Source organism: Pseudorasbora parva, chromosome 16, assembly GCF_024679245.1.
Source record: "Pseudorasbora parva isolate DD20220531a chromosome 16, ASM2467924v1, whole genome shotgun sequence".
In the NCBI taxonomy this organism is placed as follows: Eukaryota; Metazoa; Chordata; class Actinopteri; order Cypriniformes; family Gobionidae; genus Pseudorasbora; species Pseudorasbora parva.
In genome coordinates, this window is record NC_090187.1 from 35,098,070 (window position 1) to 35,115,707 (window position 17,638).

At 38.4% G+C, this 17,638-nt stretch overlaps 1 long non-coding RNA gene across 6 annotated transcripts in view; it reads left to right on the forward strand.

Annotated features, from left to right (window-relative positions):
• LOC137043942 (uncharacterized) overlaps positions 1-17,638 on the forward strand; it is a 96,070-nt gene that overhangs the window by 44,333 nt on the left and 34,099 nt on the right. The gene's annotated exons all lie outside the window — the stretch shown is intronic.

The window sequence follows — 17,638 nt, forward strand, 5'->3', positions numbered from 1 at the left end:
AGTATGAAAATTCAGTAGACGCATTCAGCAGCCCAATACCTACAAAAAAGACCCAAGGCGCCAAATCTGAAAAACCAACAGGAAGTGAGATATTTTGAATTTTCTTTGGTAAATTGGTGCAGTTTTTGCCATTGCCAGACGTTGTATTTTAACAAACTCCTCCTAGAGATTTAATCATGTCAACATCGTATTTGCACAGTCTAATCTAAAGGCCTTTGTGGTGTTAAATTGGGAAGATCTTGAGTTTTCCCTGAAGGGTGTGTCCGTGGCGGCCTCACAAATGTTGATGTTTCGCCATGACACAGGAATTTGTTGTACCTCAGGCATACAATGTCCGATCTGCCTCAAACTTCACATGTTTGACAAGAGTCCTGGCCTGAAGACATCTACATTCCAATATTCAGTCAAAGTTATAGCACCACCAACTGGCAGCAGGATGTGTCACTTTTTGAAAAAAAATTAAATCACTGTCTTACTTTCACCCGATTTACTTCAAACTTCATCAGTATAATGTGAAAACATGACAGATATAGACATACGAATGGATTCCTGATATTTTTTAAACTGTTGCTATGGCAAAGTGTCATTTTAATTATTTTTTTGGGTGTTTTTGAGACTTAGCATGCTTGAAATTGTGTGTGTGTGTGTGTGTGTGTGTGTGTGTGTGTGTGTGTGTGTGTGTGTGTGTGTGTGTGTGTGTGTGTGTGTGTGTGTGTGTGTGTGTGTGTGTGTGTGTGTGCGTGTGCGTGTGCGTGTGCGCGTGTTTTCTATACATGGGCTTTACAGAAGGTCATTCTGTTTTTGAAAAGACACATGTCTTAAAATTAATTATTTACTGATAAAAATCAAATTGATTTAAAAAGTAAATTTCACATGATTTTCTAGTTTATAAGTTGTCTGGGTATCACCAGACCAAGCTCAATTTAAGATTTGATCAATGAGCATTATTTGAATGACTCTGTATGCAATTGGATAGTCAACTAAACAGACTACTAAACTCGCCAATAGCGTGCCAGGTGAATAAGTTAGTCTGTGATTTGTTCCCGCAAAAGTGTAACAGAAGCAGTAGAAATGAATGTACAGGTTTTCAGACTGTGTTGCAGGGCGAAGTCAAATCGCTGGCAGATCAGGCTGGGTTTACCCAGTCAGTCTAAGTAAATTTTATAATAAAGTTTATAATAAACTTCCATAAAATTTAGACGCGCATCTTACTCTTACCTGACACTAATATTAAAATCATTGCTGCAGTTTCTGTGATTTGGCTCCAATTGGTCATTTTGTAATTAACATTTTTTATTGGATGCTACAAATATTGAAATGAAAGCATGCTTAATTGCATAAGATTGTAAATAGCTAAGGTAGGTCAAAAACACATGTAGAGAAGTGTTAGGATAATACAATATCACCATTCGGATGGTATTCTGCACTCATTTGAAATTGATGCGACATCATCTGACATGAAACTTATTCATTAAATTGAATTGATCTCATAGATGTGACTGTTGTGGTTCGTAGTCATAGCAGCACCAACTGCTGCAGTTAATGTGGTGAATCCAACTTCATTTGTAGGGCACTAACAATATAGTTTTATATAATTTGTTTAACAATTGTGTTAATAAAATAATAAGACCATGAATTAAATACTGGCCTTCTGGACTTACAAAATTTTGAGCTGCAAAAGATAACTTTGCACATATTTGAAAATTACCTATTATATCATATTACATTAGAATTCATCTATATTTAAATTCCATCATGGGTGTGGCTTGTGGTCATAGCGGCGCCAGCTGCTGCGGTAAATGTGGCATATTTGAGCGATTTTAAAATACTCTCCTGTTTAAATGCATATTGCCTGTTTTGCACAATTTGCCTGAAGCCACCGGGGTGGTGGTGCCACCGGCTTGGGCCCGTCATCGCTGCTCGCAGCTTTAATTATATATTATTATTTTTTTTACCGACTATTTGGGCATTTTTGGGGCCTTTCCCATGCTCGAAAACTCTTGAAACTTTGCACACGCATCAGAATGCGCGGCCATCAGGGCCGGGCTGAGGCTGGGATCCGGGCGTGGCAGGGAGGCTCGACAGCGCCCCCTAAAGTGGGGTCTGAAAACGTGGTCTATAAATCAAACACACTTGCACGTACATATATGAAACTCGGTACACATATAGAGCTCATCGGGCTGAACAACTTTCGTGCTCTAAGTTATGCGTCAGCCCAACAGGAAGTGAGCTATTATGGGTTGTTCGGAAAACGCATGCTCTGGAATTTGCGATACTCCTCCTAGACGATTCACCCGATCAGCACCAAACTCGGTCAGCATGAAGTCAAGACATTAAGGATGCTAAATTGCGAGCAACTTTTTGATATCTCAAACGGTTTGGCCGTGGCGAAGAGACGAATTTATGGCGAGAAAAGGGAAACAGGAAGTGTGTTATAACTTCTGCATACATTAATTCATTTAGATGAAACTTCAGCTGTGTGTTCGTTGTAAGAGGCCGATCACATGGATATGACTTTTGTGAGTCACAGTTATAGCGCCACCAACTGGCAGCAGGAAGTGTGGCTTTTGTCCAAAGTGGGGGGTTAGTTTTATGTACATTCACCAAACTTGGTATATATATTGTACATTTCGAGCCGGACAACTTTCTAATTTACAGTCATTAGCTCTGACCAACAGGAAGTCAGATAATTTGGTTGGAAGATAACAAGAAGTCGAAAACGAGCTCTGAGTTTTTACCTTCTCCTCAAAAGCGATTCATTCAATCTCCTCCAAACTCGGACAACATGAAGTAAATATACAGAAGATGCTAAAATGCGAACGGTTATTGGATATCTCAAACGGTGTTCCCTTAGCAAAAGCCTAAAAAAGACAAAATAAGCACACAAGTGCCTGGTTCATAAATAAGGCTATACTCCCACCTGCTGGTTATTCTATATATCACACTGTTTTTTTTTTTTTTTTTTTTTCAACACTTATGCTCTAACTTAAATGACCAGTAGAGGGCAATATTGTATAAGTTTTAAAGCAAAAAAACTTGCCTCTGTGTGTGTGTGTGAATGGTTTTCTAGCCTGGTGGGGACTTAAACCTGAATGCACACAGACTCATGGGGACTTCCCAATGGGTACAAAAGCTTATAAATCAGACAGAATTAGTTCTTTTGAAGAAAGTTTTGTGTGATGGGTAGGTTTATGGTAGGAGCAGTGTAGGAGGACAGAATATATGGTTTGTACAGCATAAAAAGCATTACATCTATGCTGAGTCCCCAAAAAGATAGTGAACCAGACGTGTGTGTGTGTGTGTGTGTGTGTGTGTGTGTGTGTGTGTGTGTGTGTGTGTGTGTGTGTGTGTGTGTGGAGGGGGGATGGGCTGATTAATACCTGCAGCTTTCTACAGTGTGCGTGTGTGTGTGTGTGTGTGTGTGTGTGTGTGTGTGTGTGTGTGTGTGTGTCACTTTCTCTCGATGGTAATAATTGAACCCTAACATATCATAGGCTAATACAAATGTGAAAAATAAGTTTAAAAAAAAAAAAACTCTACAAATACCTTGAATTAAATACTGAAATAAATACAAAATATTGCGCTGCAAAAGATAACTTTGCACATATTTGAAAATGACCTATTATATCCCATTACATTAGAATTCATCTATATTTAAATTACATCATGAGTGTGGCTTGAATCTTTTCCCCACCGTTTAGACTTTACTATTTTTGTTTTGTTGAAAATCATGTTTAATCTCTCTCTCTCTCTCTCTCTCTCTCTCTCTCTCTCTCTCTCTCTCTCTCTCTCTCTCTCTCTCTCTCTCTCTCTCTCTCTCTCTCTCTCTCTCTCTCTCTCTCTCTCTCTCTCTCAGTGTGTGTGTGTGTGTGTGTGTGTGTGTGTGTGTGTGTGTGTGTGTGTGTGTGTGTGTGTGTGTGTGTCTGTTTGTAGGGGGATGGTGCCAGCTTCATTTTGATTGTGTGAGTGTGTGTGTGTGTGTGTGTGTGTGTGTGTGTGTGTGTGTGTGTGTGTGTGGAGGGGATCTCTCTCACTCTTTGTGTGTGCCACCTTGTCTCTTGATTGTCATAATTTAAACCTTCATATCATAGGCTATCACAAATAACTATCACTTTAGTGTGAAAAATATGTAAAAACAACAAAGAAAATACTATATCTTAATTAAACACTGGCCTTCTGAATTTACAAAATTTTGAGCTGCAAAAGATGCATTTGCATATAATTGAGAGTGACCCATTATATCCTAATGCATTAAAAAAAATCTATATTTAAATTTCATAATAGGTGTGGCTTGTGGTCATAGTGGCACCAGCTGCTGTGATACATGTGGCATATTAGAGCAATTTTCAAATATTCTCCTGTTTATAAAGTTCTATAAATTTTATGCACTCATATTACTCTTACCTGACACTGATATTAAAATCATTGTTGTGGTCTCTGTGATTTTGCTTAATTTATTTTTAAGAGAAGTGTAAGAATAATACAACTTCAGCATTTGGACGGTATTCTGCACTCATTTTGAAATTGACATTTGATATCATCTGACATAAAATTAATGAATAAAATGTAATTGATCTCAGAGATGTGAGTGTTGTGGTTTCTGGTCATAGCAGCACCAGTTGCTGCAGTTAATGAGGTGAATTCAAATGACTTTGACATAGTCCCTTTATTCATTTTTTCCCATATTAAATGCCTATTGGCCTGCTGTGCACAGTTAAGCTGATGCCACCGGGGTGGCGGTGCCCCCGGCTTGGGCCCGTCATCGCTGCTCGCAGCTTTAATTATTATTATTATTTATTATTATTTTTTTTACCGACTATATGGGCATTTTCGAGGCGCTTACCATGCTCGAAAACTCTTGAAACTTTGCACACTCATCAGAATGCGCGGCCATCAGGGCCAGGCTGAGGCTGGTACCCGGGCGTGGCAGGGGGGCTCGACAGCGCCCCCTTGAATGCGAGATTTAACTTGGTCCATTAATAAAAAACGCTTGCACGGATATATATGAAACTCGGTACACCTATAGAGCTCATTGGGCCAAACAACGATAGTGCTCATAGTTGTACGTCAGCCAAACAGGAAGTGAGCTATTATGGCTTGTTTGAAAACGCATGCTGTGGAATTTGCGATACTCCTCCTAGACGATTCACCCGATCAGCACCAAACTCGGTCAGCATGAAGTCAAGACACTGTGGATGCCAAATTGCGAGCGACTTTCTGATATCTCAAACGGTTTGGCCGTAGCGAAGAGATGAATTTATGGCGAGAAAAGGCAAACAGGAAGTGTGTTATAACTTTTGCATACATTAATTCATTTTGATGAAACTTCAGCTGTGTGTTCGTTGTAAGAGGCCGATCACATGGATATGACTTTTGTGAGTCAAAGTTATAGCGCCACCAACTGGCAGCAGGAAGTGTGTCACTTTCAAAATTGCTTTAAATCCCCATCTTATTTTCACCCGATTCACTTCAAACTTCATCAGTATAATGTTAAAACATGGCAGATATAGACATATGAATGGATTCCAGATTCTTGAAATACTGTTGTCATGGCAACGTGTCAAAGTCTAATAATCTTTTTAGGTGTTTTTGACACTCTCCCTTAAATGACCAGTAGAGGGCAATATTGTATAAGTTTTCAAGCAAAAAAAAAAACTTGCCTCTGTGTGTGTGTGTGTGTTTTTCTAGCCTGTTGGGGACTTAAACTTGAATGCACACAGACTCATGGGGACTTCCCAATGGGTACAAAAGCTTATAAATCAAACAGAATGAGTTATTTTGAAAATGTAAAAATGCAGAAAGTTGTGTGATGGGTAGGTTTAGGGTAGGAGCAGTGTATGAGGACAGAATATATGGTTTGTACAGCATAAAAACCATTACGTCCATGAGTCCCCAAAAAGATAGTGAACCACACATGAGTTTGTGTGTGTGTGTGTGTGTGTGTGTGTGTGTGTGTGTGTGTGTGTGTGTGTGTGTGTGTGTGTGTGTGTGTGTGTGTGTGTGTGTGTGTGTGTGCGCTAAAAAGATTACCTCTCAATGCTGTGCTTTGGCCTGCATTAAAGGATTAAACATATTATTCTGGGTTTGAATAAAAAAATAAATGTATAAAACCAGGTTATTTGTAGGGCATTGACAATATTGTTTTATATAATTAGTTAAATAATTGTGGTAATACAAATAATTATTAATAAAAAATATAAATATAAAAAAACATTATCTCCCCCCCCCCCTCTCTCAGGATCCCTCTGTGTGTGTGTGTGTCTGCAGGGGGTCTCTCTCACTCTGTGTGTGTGTGTGTGTGTGTGTGTGTGTGTGTGTGTGTGTGTGTGTGTGTGTGTGTGTGTGTGTGTGTGTGTGTGTGTGTGTGTGTGTGTGTGTGTCTGTGTGTCTGGAGGGGGTCTCTCTCACTCTGTGTGTGTGTGTGTCACCTTGTCTCTTGTTTTTTCATAATTTAACCCTTTCATATCATAGGCTATCACAAATATCTATCACTTTATTGTGAAAAATAAGTAAAAAACTAAAACATATATTATATATTTAATTAAATACTGGTCTTCTGAACTTACAAAATTTTGAGCTGCAAAAAATAAATTTGCTCATAATTGAAAGTGATATCCTAATACTTTTAATTGTTTTCTATAACATTGGCTTTAAAGAAGGTCATGCGCTGTGTTTGCAAAGATCACGTATGACACCTCTTTAAACTAATTATTTATTGATAGAATTCAAATGGATTAAAAAATTTAATTTCCCATGATTTTATAAAAGTGGCTGTTAATAATAAACTTCCATAAATTATATGCACGCTTATTACTCTAACCTGACACTGATATTAAAATCATTGTTGTGGTCTCTGTGATTTTGCTTAATTTATTTTTAAGAGAAGTGTAAGGATAATACAACTTCAGCATTTGGACAGTATTCTGCACTTATTTTGAAATTGACATTTGACATCATCTGACATAAAATTAAAGAATAAAATGTAATTGATCTCATAGATGTGACTGTTGTGGTTCCTGGTCATAGCAGCACCAGTTGCTGCAGTTAATGAGGTGAATTCAAATGACTTTGACATAGTCCCTTTATTTATTTTTTCCCATATTAAATGCCTATTGGCCTGCTGTGCACAGTTAAGCTGATGCCACCGGGGTGGCGGTGCCCCCGGCTTGGGCCCGTCATCGCTGCTCGCAGCTTTAATTTATTATTATTTTTTTACGCGACTATTTGGGCATTTTTGGGGCCCTTCCCATGCTCGAAAACTCTTGAAACTTTGCACACGCATCAGAATGCGCGGCCATCAGGGCCGGGCTGAGGCTGGGACCCGGGCGTGGCAGGGGGGCTCGACAGCGCCCCCTAAAGTGGGGTCTGAAAACGGGGTCTATAAATCAAACACACTTGCACGTACATGTATGAAACTCGGTACACATATAGAGCTCATCGGGCCAAACAACTTTCGTGCTCTAAGTCATGCGTCAGCACAACAGGAAGTGAGCTATTATGGGTTGTTCGGAAAACGCATGCTGTGGAATTTGCGATACTCCTCCTAGACGATTCACCCGATCAGCACCAAACTCAGTCAGCATGAAGTCAAGACACTGAGGATGCTAAATTGCGAGCAACTTTTTGATATCTCAAACGGTTTGGCTGTGGCGAAGAGACGAATTTATGGCGAGAAAAGGGAAACAGGAAGTGTGTAATAACTTCTGCATACATTAATTCATTTTGATGAAACTTCAGCTGTGTGTTCGTTGTAAGAGGCCGATCACATGGATATGACTTTTGTGAGTCAAAGTTATAGCGCCACCAACTGGCAGCAGGAAGTGTCACTTTTGTCCAAAGAGGAGGGTTAGTTTTATCTACAGTCACCAAACTCGGTATATATATAGTACTTTTCGAGCCGGACAACTTTCTAATTTACTGTCATTAGCTCTGACCAACAGGAAGTCAGATAATTTGGTTGGAAGATAACACAAAGTGGAAAGCGAGCTCTGAGTTTTTACCTTCTCCTCAAAAGCGATTCATTCAATCTCCTCCAAACTCGGACAACATGAAGTAAATATACAGAAGATGCTAAAATGCTAACGGTTATTGGATATCTCAAACGGTGTTCCCTTAGCAAAAGCCTAAAAAACACAAAATAAGCACACAAGTGCCTGGTTCATAAATAAGGCTATACTCCCACCTGCTGGTTATTCTATATATCACACTGGCTGTTTTTCTGTTTTTTTTTCTTCTGTTTTTTCAACACTTATGCTCTCCCTTAAATGACCAGTAGAGGGCAATATTGTATAAGTTTTCAAGCAAAAAACCTTGCCTCTCTGGGTGTGTGAATGGTTTTCTAACCTGGTGGGGACTTAAACCTGAATGCACACAGACTCATGGGGACTTCCCAATGGGTACAAAAGCTTATAAATCAGACAGAATGAGTTCTTTTGAAGAAAGTTTTGTGTGATGGGTAGGTTTGGGGTAGGAGCAGTGTAGGATGACAGAATATATGGTTTGTACAGCATAAAAACCATTACATCTATGAGTCCCCAGAAAGATAGTGAACCAGACATGAGTGTGTGTGTATGTGTGTGTGTTTGTGGGTGGGTGTGTGTGTGTGTGTGTTGTGGATGGGGGATGGTGGATGGGCTTAACTGATAAGAGTTGCCTGCAGCATACTTCAGCATTACTACTGTGTGTGTGTGTTCGTGTGTGCGTGCGTGCGTGCGTGTGTGTGTGTTCTTTTCTCTAGCCTGGTGGGGACTTCAACCTGAATGCACACAGACTCATGGGGACACGTGTCACTGATTTCTACTGTGTGTGTGTGTGTGTGTGTGTGTGTGTGTGTGTGAGCCACTCTTCTGTCTAAAAAGATTACCTCTCAATGCTGTGCTCTGGCCTGCATTCAAGGATAAAAAAATGTATTCTGGGCTTGAACAAAAAAATGAATGTATAAAACCAGTTTATTTGTAGGGCATTGACAATATTGTTTTATATAATTAGTTAAATAATTGTGTTAATACAAATAATTATTAATACAAAATATAAATATAAAAAAACATTACTAACAAAAGAAAAAACCCATTTAATTGTCTTTAAAAAAAAAAAAAGTAGTGTGTGTAACTTAAAAAATGAGAAGATTAATGCCTTTTGTTTAAGGACAAAAATGAGAACCAATGAGCAACCGGCATATAGAATAACCAGAAGGTGGAAGTGTAGCCTTATTTAGTAACCAGGTTGGATATGTCCAAGGGAACACTGTTTTGAAGATTAAACTATTGTTGTTATTTAAAAAACAGTGTTTTCAGACAGTGAAATAAAAACAATGTTCGCTCACTGTTTAGATTTTGTGTCTGTCATTCCCCTCCCCCCTCACTCTCCCTCTCTCAGGATCACTCTATGTGTGTGTGTGTGTGTGTGTGTGTGTGTGTGTGTGTGTGTGGAGGGGGTCTCTCTCACTCTGTGTGTGTCTCCTTGTTTCTTGTTTTTTTCATAATTTAACCCTTTCATATCATAGGCTATATCAGCAATTTCTATCACTTTATTGTGAAAAATAAGTTTAAAAAAAAAAAATATATATATATATATATATAACACTGGTCTTCTGAACTTACAATATTTTGAGCTGCAAAAAATACATTTGCACATAATTGAAAGTGATATCCTAATACTTTTAACTGTTTTCTATAACATGGGCTTTAAAGAAGGTCATGTGCTGTGTTTGCAAAGATCACGTATGACACCTCTTTAAACTAATTATTTATTGATAGAATTCAAGTGGATTAAAAAAATAATTTCACATGATCTTATAAAAGTGGCTGTTTATAATAAACTTCTATAAATGATATGCACGCATATTACTCTTACCTGACACTGATATTATAATCATTGTTGCTGTCTCTGTGATTTGGCTTAATTTATTTTTAAGAGAAGTGTAAGGATAATACAACTTCAGCATTTGGACAGTATTCTGCACTCATTTTGAAATTGACATTTGACATCATCTAACATAAAATTAATGAATAAAATGTAATTGATCTCAGAGATGTGAGTGTTGTGGTTCCTGGTCATAGCAGCACCAGTTGCTGCAGTTAATGAGGTGAATTCAAATGACTTTGACATAGTCCCATTATTTATTTTTCCCCATATTAAATGCCTATTGGCCTGCTGTGCACAGTTAAGCTGATGCCACCGGGGTGGCGGTGCCCCCGGCTTGGGCCCGCCATCGCTGCTCGTTATTATTATTATCACTTTAAAAGGAACATAATTATCACCTTATTGCTATTGGAACAATTTTTTTATGATGAAATAAAGTGTAAAGTGTATTGTTCTTAGTAACATGTTAGCTTCAAACTCTATTGCAATCAGTTGCAAGTCGGGTCTCTTATGCGGAGCGATATATTTCAAATGAGTGTCGCTTTTTTTCAAATCAGTCATTTTGGAGTCTCCATTACTGTTACGATGTTGTCTTTAAAGTCAGCTAGCTATGTAGGCAGCATAGCTTACACTGTGTGAACACTGAATTGTGCTGAATATCCCAATAGCCTCTAAGTACCAAATCCAAATTGACTGGACTGAGCGTCTTCTGCAAAACAAGTCCGTTATTTCAGATACATCAGCTCTGTGTGTGCATTATTCAGCTTTTAGCATTACAATGGCCGTGTCAGGCAGAGAAATGCAATCCTTGTCAGACAGTGTGGAAGTGAGCCAGCCAAACACAAAGAGCATTTCAACAGTGTGGTCTGGGCCACAAGCCTTTTTAAATTAATTATAGATCAGTATGGACACTGTGACTTGGTGAATGGGGAACGAGGCAGCGTTGCATGCTAAGATTGGGTTAGTGCTAGCAGAGCAGACAGAAGTCTTGTAGAAATATGAATGGGAGAAATTGTGACAATTAGCATGGTGGTTGTAGTAAAGGCAGCCTAACATTCAGTTAAAAGAACCAATCGCCTTTTGATACAGTTTGTTAAAGGGACAGTTCAACCAAAAATTGCAAATTAGCCCATGATTTACTCACCCTCAAGCCATCCTAGGTGTATACGACATTCTCCTTTCAGACGAATACAATCGGAGTTAAAAAAAAAAAATCCAAGCATTATAATGGCAGTGAATGGCAGCCCAAAAATTGAAGCTCAAAAAAGTGTATCCATCCATTATAAAAGTAATCCACATGGCCTTCTGAAGTGAACCGATGGGTTTTTTGTGAGAAAAATATACATATTTAACATGTTACAAAGAAAAACATCTAGCTTCCGGCAGACCACCTTCCGTATTCAACTTACGAAAAAGCGTAACTGGCGCGACGATGATAAGCGCAAGTGTTTTGAACTGCGCAAGGCGTTACACTTTATTCGTAAGTTGAATATGGAAGGCAGTCCACTGGAAGCTAGATATTTTACTTTATAAAGTTTTAAATATGGATATTTTTCTTACACAAATCCATCAATTCACTTCAAGTCGGCATTTATTAACCCCCCCAGCCCTGTGGATTACTTTTATGATGGATGGATGGATGGATGGATGGATGGATGCATGGGCGTAGATTACGCGGGGGACGCGGGGGACGTGTCCCCCTCACTTTTAATAAAATGTATTTTCGTCCCCCGCACTTTTACTGGGTCTCACCGATCCTAGTCGACCCGCTCCGAGCGGGATTCGAACCGGCGTTACCCTGTGCGGGGGCGGACAAGTTAAAAGGAACGCTAACGACAGCCTTCTCTAAACTCGGTTGATAGCGCGCTTCTTGAGGTCAGGGGCAAGTGTATTTATACATAGAAACCAATGTGAATACATCAAGATTTAAACTCAGAGACAAAAAATTATCTATGCATGACCTGTAATTTTTTCCGAATCCTAATATGAGGAGGGCGCTCTCACAGAAAGTCCAAAAGTGGATTCGTAATACCCTGTCAAGCTGGAGCTGCAGCTGAAGGAAAACAATCGTTATGAGTGATGAAACGTGACGACGACAATCAGACGATTGCGACAATATATGCTTTATGTGTGTTTTTTAAGTCATCTCAATGTAGGCTATTTATTGACAATAAAGTATCATATGAATAATGCAGCTTTTTTAATGTTTAGTATTCTGCTCACCACGGCTGCATTTATGTAATCGAAAATAGTTAAAACAGTAATATTTTGAACATTATTACACATTAAAACCGCTTTTTTCCCTATGAGAATATATAGTAATTTATTCCTGTGATCAAAGCTGAATTTATCATCATTACTCCAGTCTTCAGTGTCACATGATCCTTCATCATTCTCAGATGAGGATTTCATAATCAAGAAACATTTATGATTATTATCTGTGTTGAAAACAGTTCCCAAAATGTTGTGGAAACCATGATAGCCTACATGTTATTTTTCAGGATTCTTTAATGAATAGAAAGTTCAATGGACAGCATTTATTTGCATTTATTAAATAAATTATCTAATTTGTAATATTAAAAATATCACTTGTGATCAATTTAATGCATGTCTGATCAATAAAAGTATGAATTTCTCTCTTTTTTAATTTTACCACAAATGTTTAGAAAATTAAGCATCACCATGAGCAGCACAACTGATAATAATCCTAAATGTGTGTTGATCATCAGATCCTCATATGGGAATGATTAGTTAAGGATCATGTGACACTGAAGACTGGAGTAATGATGATAAATTCAGCTTTGATCACAGGAATAAATTACATTTTACTATATATTTACATAGAGAACAGATGAGTTACATCAGAATATATATATATATATTTTTTACATTGCATAAAATCTATGGAGTCTTAATGCAGAAGTGTTTGTAGTATATAAACCAATCATAAAATTGGCAAAAAAAATAGGAGAATAGGAGAATAATATTATAGATATTAATTATTGGTTATTTTTCAGCAGTGTATTTGATATCTTGCCCAATTAAAAGCAAGAGATGCGATAAATTATATTGGTCCAAAAAAAAAAAAAAAAATGGTATTACGACATTTCTGTCCCCCTCACTTCTGAAAAGATGGCTACGCCCCTGGATGGATGGATGGATGGATGGATGGATGGATGATGGATGGATGGATGCACTTTTTTGGGCTTCAATTTTTGGGCTGCCATTATAATATAACTCCGACTGTATTCGTCTGGAAGAAGAATGTTGTATACACCTAGGATGGCTTGAGGGTGAGTAAATTATGAGATCATTTTAGTTTTTGGGTTAACTATCTTTGTAAGGCTAGAATGCCCATTGCACATACACAATAAAGAGACTCTGGAATTAGATTCGCTCTTCTATGTTGTCGTCTCATCCTATTCCTTTCCCTTCTGCTTCTTGTTTATGGAATTTCCCGGATTTCATTGTACATGTCTTGTTCATTGGAAAAGAGTGGGTTAAGCAACTGGACCATTTTGGCAAGGACCTTAGTGGCCCCCTTTCTCTGAGAACAAGAACAGGGGGAAAGAGAGAATAATCAGTAAAACCTGGTTTTGTTTTATATTATGTCTTGTCTTGTCTTTCTGATGAATATCGGTACTATCTGTCCCATATTTTATGTCTGACCATCAAAGCAAATCTATGATTTTAAAGCCATTGTCAAACAGAAGAATTCTGATGCTGTGCTGAAGAATCATTGGCTACATCTGTATTCAGACGGCTGCATTTCGAAAGCTTCAAAGCCCTTTATTTGTATTTTTTCAAAATTGATTGATATTTCTGCACAAAATGACATGACTTTTAATCATCAATCACTGTACTGTTTTGAACATTGTACATTTATCAGAATTTTTATATCATTTGTACAGGCTCTTTATAATTTGGAAATCAATATTTTGGACTTAGTTGTAGTTGCGTGTCTTCCTTGCCAGGCACCAAATAAATGTACGCATCTGGGTTAGGCATGCAGACCCTTTTAAACCTGCAGTTTCCTTAAAAATCTGTCGGTTTTTAGTTTTCTGGTCTCACGTCACATTTTCAGTGTGGTTTATTTCTAAGCTTTGGGTTATTAGGGATGCTCATAGACATGCGGTTACGTTGCCTGATGCTTTGTAGCATGTGAAATATAGGTATTTCAACATGTTTTACATTTATAATGTCATCACGTGCGTATTTTGTGTTGACTGATCAACTTGATCAATTTTATAACCAAAAAGTTCCCAAAAAGTGGCTTCGACAAAGTATTTTCTGAAAGTGCTTTAAAGCAAGCACAGCATTCACTGAACCACCAAGACCTGGAATCGATTTGTTTTTTGCACTGTCTTCCAACAAAACATTCAAAACTAAAGAAAAATAAGGGAGTTGGTTACATTTGGCAGACGTTATTAACTTTGCGTAATTTAATGCCTAAAATCATACCAGTTGTATGACATGATTAAAACCAGCATGTTTTCTCCCAACATGGATTTGTTTACCACAATCTGATAAGTCAGCCGCCCAGGCTCACATTTGATCAGGTTCAAAGGATACCGAAATTTAAAGTAAAAGCATTACAACAATCATACGTCTTCCTCCTCTGTATTCCATCCCACGATCAGATCTGATTACCGCTTCCTTTGTAATGCATATGGACAAACTTACTTCCACCGTTTGTATAGGGCATTGCATCCACAACAATTAAACAGTCCGTTCAAAAGAATGTGTCAAGGTCTCATTGGCTTTCTTTGAGATGTGAACGTGAGCTTTGTCACTGTGGCAGGATGGAGAGGAGGTTATGTGTGTATGTGTAGTCAGGGGTCACGTTACATCCATAGCCATCACCGCTGACCTCTCTCCTCCTCCAGCAAGAGGAAACGGGAGGAAACATGGGCAGCAGGCTAGTTGTCAAACCCCTGAACTGAACTTGACCCCAATTTTCATGTCCACCACTGCAATGTGAATCCAGGCACGTTCACTTGGTCATACATGACGGTATCTGGGCCACTTTGAGCGCTGTAATTGCACAGGAGGAAACAAACCTTGAGAGTCAGATTATTATGATGTGTCATTAACTATGCTGTGATGATGCAACAACAACTGGCGACATGGCAAACGATTTGATCTCTGTGTCTATTCTTGTGTCTGAGCATTTCAGACTATCTCTGAACAATAGCTTTGGATGTGTTTTTTTAGTTTTCCCTGAATTATCGGCCCATCATGCCCTGATGATAGCGCAGAGACTGGCGTCTGAGCCTATGATCGCTGTCAGGCAGTATCGCTCTCTTTCTATCTCTCTTTCTCTGTGCAGCGGAGCGTGGCATTATGGAGGCGGTCTGTCCAGGGGGTGGGGAACCCTTTGTCGTGAGAAAAAGTAAAGAGTCAGTCACTAGCCTCTGGGAGTGTGTGTGTGTGTGTGTGGTGTTTTTGTGTGAGAATGAAGACAAGATGGCACCGGCGGGAGGGCAGAGCAGACTGGAGCCAGCAGGGAGAGGCCATCGGTATTATCACCGGCTCTGTGCGCTCTGGTGACGCGATGAGCCGTTATCTCCACCGTCATCGGACTCTTTGTCTGCCGCTGAGTCATGGCCTGTCCTGCTCCTGGCCCGGAGAGGCAGGGTGAGCCGACGTTAGCAAGGCTGATCTTATGATCTCGGTGGGTGCAGCAGGAGGACATCTCGCCTGTGGCCCCATCATGCATGCCCGCTCCTTAAAAGGCAGCACGGTAACTGCTCGAGGAAGATCTTTGCACTCCCCTTAAAACTATTCTGAAAATATATCCATGGTTGGTCAACCGATCCAAAGACTAATGACGTCTCACTTCAGGTTGTGTTCAAATAGGTGACAAGTAGCAAAAATATGTTGTTGTTTTTTGCCTTTAATAGTGTCCCTTTTGAAAAGCAACTTGGTGGTAATATTACTATGATTTCTATCATATTTACAAATTTGCACTAGCTTCCAGTTAACTATTGAATTGACTTTGGAATGCTTCTCATACTATCTGATACTACATATTCCATATATTCAGAACACAATGGGGTCTAGAGCCTTTAGTTATGCTACCCCTCATTTATGGAATTCTAAATATTCAAAACAGTGATAGTCTTCATACTTTTAAATCTAATCTCAAAACACACCTATTTAAACAGGCTTGTTTTGAAAATGACTGCGCTTGTATTGAGTTTGCATTTTATATCTTCCAAGATCTTTAACTACCATGTACACTGTAAAAAAATATTTGACCATGTCTAACATGTATTCAAATGTAAAGCCTACAAATAAGTAAACTGTTATGATCTGCAATACTTTAAGCACATTGACTATTATTTATTAAAGAGGCATTTAGGCTCTTCGTGGGTAATGGCATTACAAATGAAAATTATTATTTTTCCAGACACAAAATTACAATTATAATTGTAATATAAATAATATAAATATTAGAAGAAAAATATTTGATGTGGTCATTAATAGACCATAATTTTTGCACAAATAGTAATAGTACCGAAAGATCTCAAAATATTCAATACATATTACTAAACTAAAATATAGATTATTTAATAACATTTATTTAATTGAAATATAGTTACGGTGTATGGTCACATTTGACTATGAGGAATATCTCAGGGCTAAATACAAGAAGAGCATAACATTACAATGTTGCATCTCCATTTTGGGGGTTGGGGAGATTGATGATTCGCATGATCATTCGAATATACTCCAGGGTTTCTACTGATAGAAAGCCATATGCTGATCGCTGAAGTTACCCTTTAACTTGAATTATATTTTGGAATAATTACTAATTTGTAATGAAGTAATGATTATGCTGCTTAATATTTTTGTGGAAAACGTGATGTACATCAGTATTAGTATTTACATCGGATTAAAATGTTAAAATCAGATTTAGTGTGTTGTTCTGTTTCTATTACTCTTGTTAAAGGAGATCTTCAGTGGGTTGTCCCACCCATGTCTTCCTGTTTTGCTGGCAGAAGCATGACTGAAGGTGCAAAGGGTGTCAGTACACTATTAACTTCTTTTAATCGTTTGTTTGCTTTTAATTGTACTTTAATCTGTTTGACCTCGCACGCTTGCCTGCTTCTCCATAAACCCTAATAAACCGGGTTGAGCAATCATATCAGTCTTCTCTTCTGTCAAGGTCTCTAGTTTTTATGGCCTTAAGTAGCTATACATATTTAAGGATAGGTGAGGCTGAGGGTAAAATCACAATGGTCTTTTTTCAGATTGTGCAGAAATTCATAGTAAACAGCCCATAACTATGTATGCAAAAATAAAAAACAGGTAGTGAATATGTTGGGGCTTTACTGTGGATTAACCAGTCTGAACTGGTACAGTCATTAAACCGCTCCTAAAAGAGGAAAAAGAATGCTATGTTTGGAATCTGGTTGAAATATTTAGTTTTTAATTGTGGTTGTGATTTTCCTGAGCGAGATATTTGCTTGTGTTGCCTGACAACAGTTTTTAACTGTCTTTTTCAGGCAGGTTTAACTGGATGATGATTTGGATCCTGTAATGTTTCAGTTGTGGTTGTTTGGAATGACTTTTCCTTTCTTGGACGGACCACCTCTGAGAGGAACTTGTTAAAAGATATTGAATTAAAACAGATTCTTTAGGATAAACAAACTGTGGCCTCTTTGTATTGAATGTACCATGGGTTAGCTTCTCCATTCTGACCTCATTCTGTGTTTGACGAGTTGATCTGGTGCCACGACAGGAAGGAATGGTAAAAACCACACCATGTGGA